Genomic DNA, 13,749 nt, shown 5'->3' with positions numbered 1-13,749 from the left:
CACACACACACACACACTCCCTCCTGGACATACCGTGTCCAATACGAAGCAGGAAAAACCAAAGGAGTAAGTTCACCTCAACCACCACCTCCACCTTTACTTCACATTAGGCATTTCCTCATCACTATATGATTTCTTGAATAGGTAAACCAGCCATTTTCGAAGAGATCAATCACAACGTGGTTTTGTGTTAAACACCTTTGAACCTCTTTCTATTTCCCATTTCTTCTCATCCGTAGAACAAACAATGTACGCGAGCCTTTCATTTTTAGATTCAATGTTAAAATCAGACTAAAATGATCAGAACAATATGAGCATTCAGGCTCCCTTTGTGTGGCTCAACGATGCCCTGCAGATCTAAAAGTTCAATAAAAGACCCACCCATCTAACCCACCTGTGGGTCCCGATCCAGTCTTTGGGAGTAACTGATTTACAAAACAGGTAAGGCTACTCTGAGGTAATTTAGCACGTGAGTAGCCCTACTAATGAGGATACATTTTATGAATGAATAAAATCTCAATCCAGAGGATGCATTTCAATCAGGGAGAGACCAGTTAGATAAAGAAAGGATACATGTTTATTGTTAACAGATGATATGAAATGAGGTCTCAGAGTCTTTGGCGCTTGGACTCTGCGGGGAGATTTGCAATTGAGGGCCGACTGCCCTGATCAGCAACGAGATAGATCCCCCCGTGGAGTCCGGACCTGGTGGTGGCTGATGAGGCTGATAGAATGATGAGTGGATGAAGCTGAAGGATCCGTGGAGACTGGGCGGAGATGGGGAGGTGGAGGGGTGCGTAACAGCAGCATGAAAGAACTGAAGGTAGAGAGACAGTCATATTCAAATGAGACAGCAGCAAGACGATTGGCTAGCCGTGTCATTGTTTCCGTGTGCTTATTGGATAGAGGGGATCAGCTGATCTGCTCAGCTGGTGTCATGATTGACGGCGCACAACAATGAGAGCAAGTAAACAATGAGTGAGCATGCGTGAGGAATGATTGGCAGGAATGTGAGGAATAGATGGCGGGCTGAGGGGTCTGGTCTTCCTGTCTGAACTTGCACTAGAGCTCCATTTGGACAGACGGACCCATTCAGTGAGGAAAGTGACCGGCTCCAGCCACCCGTCTCAGACCAGCTGTTGATATCATTGTTACCAATTAGACCCGTCTGCCCGCAGTGAGTAGTTATACAGTATGCAGCAGCTCAGTGAACCATCTACCAGTTAATGAGGGGTCTGTGCGTACACGTGAGAGAACACATGGCAACGACTATCGGGGCCGAGATGATGCTTTTTATATATTTTAAGACATTGCAAGTTACTTTTTATTGTGTGTGTGTGTGTCTGTGTGTGTGTGTGTGTGTGCATGACTGTGTGTGTGTGTGTGTGTGTGTGTGTGTTTGCGTGCATTTACACTGCATATGTACTGCCCGTCTCTGCACAGTTTGTTTAGGGAAGCAAATCAATATTGAAGGCAGTGAGTACACATAGGAAAACAGCAGTCACGGCAATACGCTGATTTATCGCTGCAGAGGTAAAGCTTTTCACGATCAGGTGTTTGCTAAATTCATGAGATATTAATGTCCCTGAAAGACTTGCTGTTGAAGTTGCCTTTGACATCAAAGACCGGGCCTCTGAATCAAGCCAGAAATAAAACAATAAGAGGTTTTGACAAGCGATAACAATCTTGTTTCTTCATCTGCCTACTCTTTTTTTTTACGTATATCTGCCCTGAAAAAGGCAAACGCAGGTGACTTGTATCCAGTCCAGTGTGCCCGACGGAGAGGTACTGGATCAGCTGGATCTACGCCACAAAACATATGAAAAGTGTCTCTCAGCAGAATATTTTGATACTTGGAACTTTGATGCCAGCCTGGGAGCCATGTGAGTAAATATTTACTCAGTCATTTCTTTGACTGTAAGCACATGGAAATAATTTCCGACAGCCTACTTTTTTTAATCTTATCCACATCTTCCACAGGCTGAAAATGTAGGATGCAGATGACTTGATGAGCAGGAGCAGCTCCCCTCCAGGGCTTGAGCATTTCGGTAAACAGACACCCAATTATTAAATCAGAGGTCAGGGAGCTTTTCCGCAATTCAAATCGATAGGCAATCAAAAACGGTTGGACGTTTTCCTTTTTTTCACTATTTACTCCTCAATAAAATAGCATCCAGTTGAATACGGCCATTAAACTTCACTGCACAAACTTGGGAAATATGTGGTGGATGTTTGTCACACTTCCTGTGACAAGCTACATGCTGGTCAGGACAGACGTCACTGCCATTTAAACCACCCAAAAAGCTATTGGAGAGTAGGACGTTAAGACCCAGCTATTCGTTTCCTGAGTCTCGGGCCTTAAGACACGCTCGGCAAGATTGAACTATTTAAAAATATCCAGTTAAGGTAAATACTTTTATTTGCCTAAATTCATATCTGGTGTTTCATGGAGATGTTTCCATTTAAATATATAATCACAGTTCAAAATGTAGGGGGAAACCTGTCCTGTAGAGCTTTCAACGGCCGCAAAACACATTCTTCATTCTTCACCTCTCACTCAGACGGTTTGAAACCCCCATTAGTGGCAAATAGAGGTGGTTGAACTGTCAATGGGGTACGTTTAGGATCCGGATTGCGCAACGTGTTGTCCGGGCATGTCTGAAATCAAAAGTGCACATTCTCTTCTTGAAGGCGTTCATGGTGTTCACATTCAAAATGACAGAAACAGCTGTATCAAGAAATAAAAAGAAATAGCTGGGGAGAGAAGATCAAACTGTTACATTATAGTTGTGGATCATCTCTAAATACTGTCTGTTGTGTCCGTCACACAGGTCACCCTCCCTCCCTCCACCGTGTTGGGAAGTTGTGTGATCAGTCCAGGCCACAAGACTGTTTGACTTGCTCTCTACATTTTGCTCTGCTGGCCTGGAACGTGTGCACCAGAGTACGAGTATCTCATCAGTCTCGTTCTCAGTCTTGTTCAAGTTCTTTGATCCTAGAAGGGGAAGAAGAAGAAGCCAAATCAAGTCTGGGAATTGCTCAATGGCTAAAGCCTGCTTTTTTCCCACTGGAGCTCTCAGTCCATACGCCGATGCACCGGCTGAGACGATTGTGTGTGTCCTGGGATTGAAAAGTGCCAAACCTGGTGGTTCGCTCAATTCTCCTTTGATGCTGTTAAAAGCCCTCCGTTGGGAATTTTCCCAGGTGCAAATGTTCTTTGCACTTCCTCTGTAACTGTCCTCTCTGCTAGGGTAAGGGCGTATTTGTCGAAATTATTAACCATCCCCTGAAGCCTTCTCACCCCACTCACATCAGTGGGCTCCTCTGTGTCGGTGACAGCTCTCACCTTGTTGTTGAGCTGTACCAGAAACTCGACAAAGGTTTTGAGGAATTCACACGTTCGCTTTTTAGCATCGCACCTGCTTGGTCTAGTCACTTTAACGCTGCCATCCATCTCATGTCGTGCTGAGCCTTAGTCTTCACATGAATGAGGACATCATCCATCTGGAAAACTATTCCATCGAGAATTTCCTGCAGCTGAGACAATCTCTTTTGGAAATGTTCGGTTGCAGTGCCGATGCCAAAGCAGAGTCTGTTAAAGCAATATCTCCCAAATGGAGTAATGAATATAATTTAGCAAAGTGGATTTGCCAAAACAGAAATGTGTGTCCAGTTCCGAGAGTGTGATCCACTGATGAAATCACATGTCTCTCTCTGTTGACTTATTGGTCCACTTTGTCAGGTCTACACACATAAGGACCTATATGGGTGATCGGGTTTTAGAACAGGGACCATTCCTGCACACCAGTCTGTAGTAGGGCTGCCCCCAGAAACCCGGTTCTAAACGGGAACCAATAAGACGAGTCAATACCCAGAGTGTCGATGAGGTCTGGAGCATCTATACACACAGATTTAGGTAGAGGATTCTTTCTTTTCATAAGCTCCTTTATTTATTGTCTCTCTTGTTAAAGACCCAATAACTTGCTCCCATACTGAGTCCATGTATTAAAAAAAGTAGACTCAAAAGCACCAGCAAATGTTTTAAAATAGCACTGTTCTCTCATGCTATTAAAGTGTCTTAGCTATGATTGCTTTGTCCCTGCAGACTGCTTTATCCTTTTGTGCAGTGTGGAACATTTCACCAACTCAACCACAAAGGAGCTGGGAGCTCCAAACTCAGGCACATAAAATGTCACATGAAAATGTGTGAATTGCCAACACCTCATGTTTCCAGCAAAATAAAACCCTTAAGAGACTTACAGGATCTAACTTCAGATCAGTTGATTTCCCCGTTGTTGGACATGTTGAAGTATGCAACAAACTGAGCAGCCGTAAACTTTCATATTCCCTGGATGATGACCTTTACTGAAGAGCTCTTAACGAGGCAAAGCGCGCGTCTGCGTGCTTAAAAGGATATCTTGACCTTTGGCAGCGTTTCCAGAAACGGTGAAATATTACTGGCTGTCTGCATAAAGCCATCTCCGTCTGTTAGTCTGTGTGAAGAGCAGGCGCGCATGCCATACAGCTAATAACAATAAAAGCTGCATCAATAAATGAGAGCCGGAGCCATTTTCACCCTCTTCTCTACAGACACCACATCTAAACAAACCCGGTGCATTTCTCGGCTGACGGTTTTAGAGAGTCCCATGGGAGGGAAGCAACCGCATTTTTTCCCCTAATCCATTTGTTACTATTTTCATTTTATTTCTAGACAAAAAGGGCTATAAAAATGAAGCATCTTTTAAAGGTGAAGCTTAAAAGATGCTCCCGTTCTCTCTCTCTCTCTTTCTAATCCTCTCTCCCTCCCACTTTCCCTCTGTCTAACCATCTCTTTGTCTCTGCTCGCTGCTGAAGTGTGAAATGGATCTTTACTGATCTCTGAGCACCTGGTTTCCAAGGGAACCAAGAGAGTCATTTGAGTCAGATTTGCAGTAAAGACGGTGCTGGCTGCTGTGCAGTGCAGTGGGGACTAATATTACTGCTGAGTGTCACGTGGGAAATGTGACCGGAGGCTCACGAAATTAGCTAAATAACAAAAATGACACGAGAGAATACAGACATTTGAAACAAAGGCAAACTTCAGCTGCAGACATCGGACCCTCGACACTTGCTATATCACTCCACTGTTACGTAGTCGCTGTCTGAGTACGAGTCAAACTCGAGAGGGAAGCAGTAGCCTTTGGATATAGGGGTAAACTTTTCCTCTGGAACAGCATCAATAAATTATGGGCATTCATGAAGGAGATTAAGAATTTATGCCAGTTGGCTTTTGGTTCATGGATCGTAGCGCATTAACGTGTCTCCGTCTATCCAGCTCGTCTTTGTCCCCTTCCAATGTGGAGGGTGAGGTTTACACTCAACTGAGGCGAGACAAAGAAAACTAAATGTTGTTCAGATGAGATATTGTAATGTGAACGTGTTTGCTGATAAGTGTAGAGAGAAGCACAACACTGTGAATTGAGGACATCAGATCGACATGTCTGACTAACGTCACTGAGAAAAAGTACTGAAAGAAAGTGCACACATGAGGAGGAATACACCAAATTAAAAATACAGAAGAAGAGAGGAAGAGACAGAGTGCAGTTGCTGTTAACTCAAAGTCCATTGACAATATAGCTCATCTTTGACTTCACGGTTGTACAGTTTCTCTGTGCAGATGTCGAATGAGAGGGCTCTGGAACATTTTCATTACCTGCTGATGAAGTTTTGCTCTTAAGTATCATCACAAGCAAACAATTCAAAAGTCCTTCTGCAAAGCTCCATCTGGTTGCAATACAATCACACAACAAGCTTTTCCTAATCCACATTTAGCACGTTCTCAATGTAATTACTTAACTTAATTAATTGAAGGAAAATCTATAGTGTTATCAATTAATTTAGTATTAATTGATTCCTTGGCTGATAACTCAACCCTGACATATTATGACTTCATAACGTGGATATGATGATCATTGTTAGCGAACGGTTGCTCATTTACACATCAAGCAGACGCAAAGTGGCATTAGCATTCAGTTGGATTCATGTTATGTCAAATATTGACTCTCCCTCTAGCTGTTTGTTGTGCTTCAAAAACTCCCGAGGAAACTTATCTGGCTCTTACTTAAGCTGCTAAATGCTCTAAATGTGAGTCGCTCAGATGGACGTATTTGAATGAGTAGTAGTAGTAGTAGTAGTAGTAGTAGTAGTAGTAGTAGTAGTAATTGTACTGCTAGTTATGGTAGCAGTACTGGTTGCAGTAGTATTACTAGTGGCATCACTGATTTATTAGTGAGGTAAATAAGAAGTGCACGATGTTGTTCTTTCTCAACAACTCAAAATAATATTAAATGATTTAGACCACTGCCTTTTATGCCATTATCTGATTTCACCTGGGAATAAATGATTCAATATCTGGGGGGATGCTTCTTCCCTTCCACGGCTCACTTAAATTCTTCCAGTCAGCTACAGTATTCTTAAATTAAATTACACCCAGTCAGCGTGTCTCGATTAAAAATAGTGCCGCACTCGTCTTATTGTCAGAACAGATACATTACCAGAGACAGGGAGGCGCTCCGTGGGATTCTATTCTACATCTTCAAGAGTGTGTGTGTGTGTGCGTGTGTGTGCGTGTGTGTGTGTGTGTGCGTGTGTGTGCGTGTGTGTGTGTGTGTGTGTGTGTGCGTGTACTCATCTATATGTGTGTACTCATCTATATTTGGCTTGGAAAGTCGTGGGACCTCTCTATATCTCAAGTGTACCTGGATGTCTTTTTCTATGACTCAAAACAGGAACGTTTTGTGCAATATGGTGGACGCATTAACGTGTATACAAACCTACACAAATCCCTAGAAACACAGAGGACAGACTGCGTTGTACAGTACAAAATACAGTAACAGCAAACTGAACAGTTGGGCCAAAGCCAAATGCAACAAGACTAAGAGCCCACGGCCCTGCCAGCGCCCGGTGAGGCTGTACCTGGTCCCAGCTTTGTGGGAAACCATATCAGCATTCTAACACGCTCACACTAGGACAACGCTAACGTGCTTATGCTTGACATTAAAAAAATTCTCTTCTTCAGGATGGAAGACAATGATTCAGCATCTAGAGCAGAGAGCCAACGAGAAACAATTTGATGACAAAGCACTACGCAAAATAATTCAATGATAACGCCGCTCAGTCATATGGCATGAGACCAACATTACAAAGCCTGTTGCACATCTGCAGCACAACTCTCCTCCAACATTTAGCAGCAGGTGGCGGTCGGGGATGAAGACGGAAGACTTTCCTCCAAAACAGAAGCACGTTTGAGAAGCATGAAATCCCATAATTATTACCTAGTAGTTAATAGTTACCTTGTAGTGTATTATTCTAATGCGTTTTAGCCCATACAATATGTATAGGTGTTAATGCCTATTGCTGACTGATCAACCTTTGTAATTATTAATCATTATACCTTATGTATTACTTATTTATGGATTGACACCTTCACTGTAAGGTTCGTCAAGACATACCACAAAGATGGTTAAAGTAAATAAAAGATAATTAATTAATTTGTTTATTCATTTGGCCCATAAACGTCTGTGAGGCGAAGGCTTTCAGGTTTTTAAGGTTACTGCACAATCGGAGATTTGCAGCCACTGGAGTTTTCCAATGTTTTCCACAGTAGCCCGATTTGTTATGTGTTTCGTCATCAAGTATGTTGATAAAATCCATTAGCAACCTCTCCGCTGAGCGTGAACACAATAAAATATAGAGCATGTGGGGAGGTGAGATTGATACAGACAGATGGGCACGTTTCTCTGTCATCATCACCAGCCAAATGTCAATTTAGAAGAAAGAAAAACAATGGGTCTATCTACTTTGTTTATTGTGCAGGTCAGACAAAAAAATAATACAGTAAAAAAAAAGTAACTATGAACAGACTCAATGTGTTGTCTGTAGATGTCCTGGGTAACTCTCTCTGAGGATAATTGTTTAAAAGAATCTACAAAACAGATGGAAAGGAAATCCTTCCCAATCTGTGTTGATGCATAAATATACATCTGAGCTTCTTGATAAAAGAAGTAAGGATCTGCAGGAAAAGATCCATATAAATGGGAAATGTGAAAGAGACAAAAGAGAATAAACATGGCGTTATCAGTAGATGCTTTCTGGGCTCCATGTGGCTTTTCATTGGTCTTTGTGAGAATTAATAACATGTCGTGCAAAGTGTGTGACACTGGGAGGGAGATAAGTAAAGTAAAAACGAGGCGGCGTCAACGCCTACCGAATCTATCGACAGGAAAAAAGGCAAGACTGAGGAAAAGAAGTGTTTTCTCAGGAGATATGAATTACTGCCTGCCTTTTGGACAAAACTGGCACAACATCTTTTAATCATCAGAATAACTGCAGCGCACGACAACGTGACTGAAGTTAAATCACTCAAGAATGGATCAGCTGTAACCAACCCTCGCTGCTGTTTCTTTTTTTTTTCCTCCTTCTCTTTTAAACCGATGAATGTAATGTTTCCTTAAAAATGTCCCTGGAAATTGAATCCATTTCGAGTTAAAGGAAAAGACAAGAGACCTATTATCCTCTCCGAATCATTATGTGCAGACCAAATGCATTTAGAAGGATGAAAGTTTCAGACGGGGAGGAGGGGGTGAAAAGATTGACGACAGTGTTCTAATTGAATTTAATCACAACAGAGTCTACCCAACTCATCAATTATGTAACAGGTCTTCGTATACTGCACGAGTCACCTTTGATCCCTTCAGTGTGGATAGGTGCTTGTGTTTTAAATGACAGCTCGTCTACCCTGTGGCTGGAAATAGATACAGGACAAGTGGATGCTATATTGAACAAGACAAGGACCTGGAGTTCAGACTGAGCGCAACAATGGTGGCAATTATTTCAGTCCGCAACAGCGTGCAGGGGCTGTTTGCAGTAGTGCTCAACAAAAGAGACTGACAGTGATGCCGTATCAGATAAACAATATGGTGGTGCGCTTGCTGAGCCTGTAATGACTGGCATAATAAAAGCGGCAGCATTTTTCGACTGGAGAAGATAAGATATAAAGCTTGAATTTATTCACGTGTATTCCTCAGATTCGAGCTGGATAAAGAGCCAGGTGCCCACAACACGTCGGCCAACTGCGTTGAAGCCTCCACTGTCAGCAGCAGTGCTGCTGCAGTCCAGAGTGGCTGCAGTTCAAATCTCCGATGTGCTACTTGGCTTGGCACGGCGCTTCCCGTGCTGCGATATTCTCGTCTCTCTGCCTCCGTCTCTGCCTCATTAAAAGAGTAGACGCACACGCTGGCATTTGCATTTGAAACTGATATTACCAACGAGCAAGGTCACTGTTGATGTGGCGTCAGTGATGGGGAGGGGGTATATATTTTCCGAGCTCCCCATCCAACAGGAAATTGTGTTTCTTGTACAAACTGCGCATTCTGAAAAGGGGTCAAGAAGTCGAGGCCGGAGTGAATCGAGATGCGTCTTTCTGTTTTTCATTATTGAAGGTGAAAGGATTGCTACATGTGCATTGTGACATGTGCAGATGAGCATTTCGCTCTCTGTGAGCTTGACATTCATGAAATGCCTATGCTCCCTTATTTCTGATCTAAACATCGTTATGGATCTGCTGCGCTGCCGCCGACTGCACCACTTTCATAAATGTATGAACAGGATGCAGAAAACTAAGCACTTTTACAATATTCAAAAGGTTTTCATAGACCCGAGAAAGACATCCTCACGCTCTTGAGAAAGTAAACAAGAAACAGTAAAACGCTGTTGAGGTTCTTGACATTTTCGGCCACTTTGAGGAATATCACTTAATATGTCCTGCCCATGCAACAATTAGCTATATAATGGAGAGAACCTTCACCTAAACTGAGGAAACAGACCTTTTTATAAAATCAGTGACAAAAACAAATACTTAACAAGCATCAGCTGTTATGCAACTCGATTCATTGTCAAGATGTTTTCACTTCCTTACGAGCAAACCTGAGTTTGTGTCTCTGTGAAGCACCTTTTAAAGTGAATTATTGGCAGGAGCTCAGTTATGTAAACCCATTACGTGGATAGTGCCATTACATCACTTTGCAGTGTTCCCTATGTGGCCTCATGCAAATCGCAATTTAAACTAAATGAGTTGATAAAACAATGCAGAGCGTTTAACAATCACACATCTGTCTTTCTTTTTTCTTAAAGCTGTGAAAACGTTTACCTTTGGTTCCTGAAATTAAACTAAAAACAAAAATGAATCCCCTCGTGTATCAGAAGACCAGAAGATGTTCCCACCAAGTAGAATTGCTCATGAAAACAGGACACTGCACCGGTTATTATGGTATAGACCCTACACCTGCGGGCTAAGGGTTACAATAGGAGTTCATTAAATATTTAGGAAAAAGTTAGGAAGTCGGTGCATGACTGCCACCTAGCCAGAAAAAGGAAAAAAAAGCCAAACGCCATAAATATCGAATATTGTGTTTATCTTTTTAAGATCATCTATTTTCGCCGCTGCCACTCCACACGCGCGCGCTTGTTAAGAGAGATAATAAACGCCCAAAGCGAATCATATGAGCACAGAAGGGAACAGCAGCTTCCTGAGGTCCTACCTGCTCCTGCTGCTGAGCCGATTTCACCGGCGGCCCGTTCGCGTCTTTTCCAGAAGTCATGACGGTAAATAAAGAAGAGGAGCGCGCGCCGGCGTCCGCTGTTGACAGGTGCGGAATAATGAGGAGGAGAGAGACGCAGACCGAGAGAGAGAGAGAGAGAGAGAGAGAGAGAGAGAGAGAGAGAAAGCTTGAGCTAGAAGTACCACGTGTTCAAGGGTATCAAGTGATTTGTTAGAATAATGTAAGAGACCGTAGGTGCAGACAGGGTTCAGCTGATGTGCAGTTGCGAGGTGGGAGGTTCGGCTCGCCTTTCCGTGTCATCACCCACAGCTCCACGGGCTCCCAAAACCACCGCCTACACGTGTTTAGTCTTATTCTGTATTATAAATTATAGTGCGTAGCAACAGTTGGAGGATTAAGCATCGTGTCAACGTCAAAAAAGAATCACTAAAACACGTCAGATTGCAAACCATTAATGCAGCTATGCTTATGTCATTGTTTTAAAGCATCGTGAAACTAACAAAAAACTGGGACCCAAAAAAAAGTACAAAACTGAACTTCCATCATTAGCAAAAGTTAGGAGCAAACGTCTTCTCTCTGCAGTCCGGTCAGAGAAGATTGCCCCCCCCCCATCCCGTAATATAAAGGAGAACTCAAAGTTTTGTCCTACCTATATTTAGTTGTACCAGGCTGCCTCGCGCCCCGAGCTCGCATGCTGATAATATGGAGCCCTGTCAGTTCGGATCAGATCACTGTGGGCACTCATTACTGGCAAGTCCATTACACAGGAAATGGAAACAGGAATCAATGCAAGAGGAGCGAAATACTTTTAGGTATCAGTGGAGCTGACTTCCGGGTGGCAATTCTTTCGTCTTAAGCATACATACACCCATATACCGTGTTCTGTGCATTGAGAGAGAGAGAGAGAGAGAGAGAGAGAGAGAGAGAGAGAGCGGATGTGCATATCTCTATACCCATAAAAATCATACTATATCGTCTGCCAATAAAACAAAGGGTTGCTGCTCTTGAGAAGCGGTGCTCCGTCCTCCCACATATAGAACAGAAATAGTTCCCGTTCCCAACAAAATATTGTTTGTGCTGTAACTCTCTCACCGTGTGTCACATCTCTGTGCACACAATGCACATTATTGTTAGCACAGCTTGCCTGCCTATGTTTGTGTTGCGCGCACGCGCGCGTACACACGCGCGCAGCCCTCTCGTTCTGAAGGGAGCTTTTCTTCAGAAGTCACGTACAGCCTCTGCAGAGCTCGTGGCCTTTTGAACCGTCATCTGTTGGAGCTGAACGAGCTCCGATAAGACGCAGAGAAAGTCCGCAACGTGCGTCAACGGCGCAGCGGAGATTGTGCGACGTCTTCGTCACAGTCATCTTAAGAGGTAATTGTTGTTTTCACAGGAATAAACATGAGCAAAGTCTCAACTTCAGCGTAACATCATCCATTTTAATCCTACAGCAAATCATGAAATATTTTTGATTGCTCCAGGAAATTCATCTGCGCACGCTTATACAGAGATCACACTTTTGTTCATAATGATGACGGCATCAAGTGCTGTTAGTTCATATAGTCAGATTCGGCAAAAGTATAAATGGTATCAGCCCAGCTTATAGGTGAAACGCTAATTTGATTATAATAACATTTAGGGGGATTGTGTTCCTTTAGTTTCTCTCTTCAGACTCATTTTCTGAACATCAACCTCACTATTAGGGTATCAAGTGTGCACCATAATAAAGTCAATTGCGCATTAATTTACCATAGTTAAGGAATACATAATATTTCACAACTTATTTAAAAAAATGAAAACAAGTCAGATTTGTGAATCACATATTGTTATAGTACACACCCATGGATAAGCACAATCACAATAACAGAGAAGTAACAATAGCACAAATAAAGATGATATATAGTTATTGGGGATACTATTATATTACCACCATTGGTCAAGACTTTAGTAGGCCCATATATGGTGCCTCTGATCAGGATAAAAGAGAAACATGAAATTATAGAATAGAAAGAAAACAAACATATAGAAAGAACTGTAGAGGGAAACACACATTTTTGTGGCATGACGATTCTGACAGTGGACTTTAAAAAGGCCGCACCCCATTTGGCACGATGGTACACAGCTCAGTGCAAGACTGACTTCAGCACCACAGCTGTGGACAGCTCCACTGGCACGAGCAGAGAGCCTTGTTTCCCTTTCACCAAAATACATTCAAATAAATCTAGTTGGGATGTAAATGCATGTATAGTTGGGTTTGTTCTGCATAGAGATCGCAATAAACAAGAACAAAAAGGTTTACAAATGAAATTAATGTCACAATTCAAGATTACGGTTTAATCCTCAAATGTGTGAAAGTGTCTCTCTCCCTATTATTCGTCTTCACTAGTGTGGGATGGCTTCCCACAGTCGCTCACTGGCAATTTAAACTCATCTCGCTGTCAGAGGATGCGAGCACCTGGAAATTAGCCGCAGAAAAATATCAACAAAGTTTGTAAGACATCATGTGAAAGGCAACCGGACATTAACAAGACAAACACACTAAACAAAACAAAAAAAAGCAAATCTGGGGAGCAGAGACACCTGCCAAGCTCTAATAAACGAGAGAAGAACACAGTGAGAGGCGCAACAATTGATCATCACGACCCATCACTTGTAGATTCTTGGCAACGACAACGAAAACAAGAAGCAACACACAAGCAGGCCTAATTGGAGGAGCAAAAAGAGAATCATCCATGGCCGGTCAGAGCGAGCCTGCGGAGCTTTTGTTGCGCCTCCTTTGAACCACATTTTTTATCAGCTAATTGACGTCAATTTCATTTACATTCAGTTCTATCGTTTATGCGCTGTCTGAGACAGCATCTCTAGGCAGCTCTGTCAAATAAATCCAAAGCTCTTAAACAAGCACTTTGCACCAAGCAAGCATGTGCAGGGCTGTTCAAGTTATTGACAACGGCTTTTCCCCCCCTTCTATCTGGGGGACCAACAAACAATCATTTATTTATTTATCAATGAACAATGGGAAAGTCTTCAACTGCATGCTAGCTCCCCCCAGTGATCGCTAGTTGTCTGACATCTATAACAAAAAAAGACTAAATGAATATTCAGCCAATTTCTCACAGGACAATTCCTCTGTTAATCGTTTCCACTCCAA

At 42.7% G+C, this 13,749-nt stretch overlaps 1 protein-coding gene across 1 annotated transcript in view; it reads right to left on the bottom strand.

Annotated features, from left to right (window-relative positions):
* The window catches only part of LOC117746457 (dipeptidyl aminopeptidase-like protein 6), a 58,036-nt gene that overhangs the window by 27,303 nt on the left and 16,984 nt on the right, over positions 1-13,749 (bottom strand). The gene's annotated exons all lie outside the window — the stretch shown is intronic.

Source organism: Cyclopterus lumpus, chromosome 17 (assembly GCF_009769545.1).
Source record: "Cyclopterus lumpus isolate fCycLum1 chromosome 17, fCycLum1.pri, whole genome shotgun sequence".
In the NCBI taxonomy this organism is placed as follows: Eukaryota; Metazoa; Chordata; class Actinopteri; order Perciformes; family Cyclopteridae; genus Cyclopterus; species Cyclopterus lumpus.
Note: the sequence above shows the minus strand (reverse complement) of the source record. Positions and strands in the feature narration are given on the sequence as shown.